Source organism: Sciurus carolinensis, chromosome 7 (genome assembly GCF_902686445.1).
Source record: "Sciurus carolinensis chromosome 7, mSciCar1.2, whole genome shotgun sequence".
NCBI classification, from domain to species: Eukaryota; Metazoa; Chordata; class Mammalia; order Rodentia; family Sciuridae; genus Sciurus; species Sciurus carolinensis.
In genome coordinates this window covers 41926556-41929641 of record NC_062219.1, presented here as the reverse complement: position 1 = coordinate 41929641, position 3086 = coordinate 41926556, and the positions used below count along the sequence as shown (strand labels likewise).

Here is a 3086-nt window from a genome sequence, read left to right as displayed (position 1 = left end):
AGCCTCCAGCAAGCGTCTTCTCCCCCTTGTTTTAGAATCTTTACCATCAGTCAAGTATACCTTACTTTTGATAAGATAATTCATTAACTATACAGTTAACCCTTGTCTTGGGGATGAAGAGCCTTGACTACCTGGAATATACATGAATTTAGTGAGGCAATGCTTTACTCATTATAGTTAACACAGAACTCATGCCTTTAACTGATCAGCATTCAACCACTGAGTGCAGTTGTCCCCACAACTGCTATCCTTCATTTAATATTCCTTGGAAGCTGATGTCAGTCTCTCTGAATGCATTTTCTTTCTAATTTTAGTATGTGTGTTAGAAATGCCTGGATGCTCAGAGACAGTAATTTCCTATAGCTTGAATAGTGATTCAGCATGATTATACTATACTTTCTGGCTTTTAACTATTATTTTTAAAAAGTACAATTTTACCATGTTCTATAACACTTTTCACATTTATTTTGTATTTTGTTACAGATATCAGTATATATTGCATCCCCTGAAGAACAAGCATTTTGCATAACCATGTTAAGAATCACGGTGCAGACATTTCAGGTCATGTCCTAACCTCTGTAAAATTGTGGCAGTATCCTAACATGCCAGTATTCAGAGAATATAATTTTAATTCAAGTAAAGTAAAAATGCATTTATTGTGTTGATTGTTGAGAAATAAGGAAACATCAATATCTTAAAACAACCAGATTAGATACTTCTTAAAATATCCTTCCCCTTGGGAGCTATGATTTCTGTTCTGTATTTCTCCACCCACCCTCCATTGTGGACTTCTCTTTCACTGCTCATTTCTTAAAGTTCTCAAGTTTTTCTTTTTACTCTCTTCTCGTTCTACATCAGAAATATATTGAAAACTTGGTACTTCACAGACCAATCTGGCACCTAAGTGCATAAAATAATGATTATTGATGATGGCACTTTCCTTTTTGACAATGACTTCCCAGCTCTGCAGCCTGATACCCTGATTCAGGACCAACCCAGTGATTACTCTTGTTCCAAGCAGAGACTGTTTGAGGAGTTTGTAAGGTCATGTGCTTCCAGCCTTGGTCGGATGTGATTCTGCCTGTCATGTCAGTCCCTGACATCCGAGCTGTCATTGATGCATGGGCCCTCAGTCACAGAAGAGATGGGTGCCCAGTACCCTTGGGCACAGCTCCCTAACCCTACCCAATAGATCTTTGAAAATAAAGGAGCCATGATGGGATGTTCTAACCCCCCCCTCAATGCCAGGTGTGGGTCAGTAGTTCCTGCCAGATATTGCCAATGTGAGGGAGCAGTCTCAGTGGGCCTATCAAAGTCAGCATGGAGAACCCTGGAGCTACTCAGGAAGGAGTGTCTGGTCCTAACCAGTGAACACAGGTTAGTGCTGGTTCACTTCTGGGCAGTGTGGACCTTTCCAGACACTACTGCTGCCCTGTCGGCACGGGCAGCGGCTGCCTGAGCTGACCCCTACTGAGCATGATAATCTAGCCTCCGTCACGAAGAAGCTCTTAATCAAGTAAAACAACCTGTTTGAGACCTCCTTTCCCTACTTCATGGTCGGCATGGGGCTCCCACAGGATCAGAGTCTGGTTCCAAATGAGACCACTGGCAGCTGCATGCTTATTACTACCCTCCACTCCTGTGCCTTCTATCCAGAAGTTCATGGTTGGATATGAAATACTTAGCCAGGCTCAGAGGGAACTCACTCCTGAGCAGGGTGCAGAGAGACTAAGGGCACTTCTTGAGGTACATTACTGCCTGGGGCAGAAGGACTGGGAGACAGCAGCCATCACCTGACCATGCTGGCCACAGAGCCTTGAATCTTGAATCTGAGAATTGGGTCCCAGAGTTTGGGAGATTAGTATCAATAAAACTGTGCTCCCCCCAAAAAATTATTATTGTTATAGTTTTTGTGACCCTTGCAATATTTTGAAATAAACTGATTCAGTATTTAACAATTTGGAGATTATGCATTATATCTGTTCTCAGAATTTCTGAAAATCTGTAATATCTGGGCCACCAAGGCTGGTGTTTCTACCTGATGGTAGTTAGCTGGAGCTGTGTGCCAGATGGTCCTTTGAGCTGGACCTGCCCCATTTTTATCTACCAGCCAGTCTCTTTGGTTTCCTTCATGTACTGAGCCTAAACCTGTTATCACTTGTCATACCAGAATTATTGTTTCTCTTATAGTAGATTAATATTTCTTGATATTATTTGCCAATAAAAATTAGAAAATGAAAGATTAAGATAATGTGTTTTTCTGGGTGTGATGCCATAGGCCTGTAATCCCAGTGGCTCAGGAGGATCATGAGTTCAAAGCCAGCCTCAGCAATGGCGAGGTGCTAAGCAACTCAGTGAGATCCTGTCGCTAAAGAAAGTATAAAACAGAACTGGGGATGTGGCCAATGGTGACCCTGAGTTCAATTCCTGGTACCCCCCCCACCAAAAAAGATAATGTGTTTTAAGCAAACTAGAAGAACTCGAAGATTAATGTCCAAATAGCAATCATCTCTTGTCTCTGAAAAATTTCATTTATTTCCATAAGATTTCGACTACCACTTTTTATGTTAGTAATTGTAAAATACACCTCTCCCTTTCAGAATTTTTTTTCTGAGCCTCTGAGCCATATATCCATTTTTGTTCAGCATATGTGCTTAGCTGACATGCAGACATGCATAAAATGCCTGATGGAGCACACCTCTTACACCCCAAATTTACTCTTCTATCTATGATTTCTTTATAACAGATTGTATAATTGTTCTCAATGATTAATTTTCCCCTTTTCTTCTGTAAGATATATATAATAAATATAATTTTTTTCTTTTTTGTAATATATATATGTGTGTGTGTGTGTGTGTGTGTGTGTGTGTGTATGCCATATATGTACAATGCTTTCCTTGAAAGGAACTTACTTTTCTATTCCATTTATATCAAACTCAGCCATAGATTTGTTCAATAAAATATTATCTGAAGTGACAGTACACGAGTCTCAGCAGAAATCTTTACAATGTGTGTTTTTATCAGTTTTCTTGCTATTACTCTTCTATATTGAGAAGAACCAATCATAGATGAGTTATTCTTTTTCC

At 39.9% G+C, this 3086-nt stretch overlaps 1 pseudogene; it reads left to right on the top strand.

The window, feature by feature from the left end:
• Positions 1-934: 934 nt before the first annotated feature.
• LOC124989193 (galactose-1-phosphate uridylyltransferase-like) lies at positions 935-1797 on the top strand (annotated as a pseudogene).
• The last annotated feature ends 1289 nt before the right edge of the window (positions 1798-3086 follow it).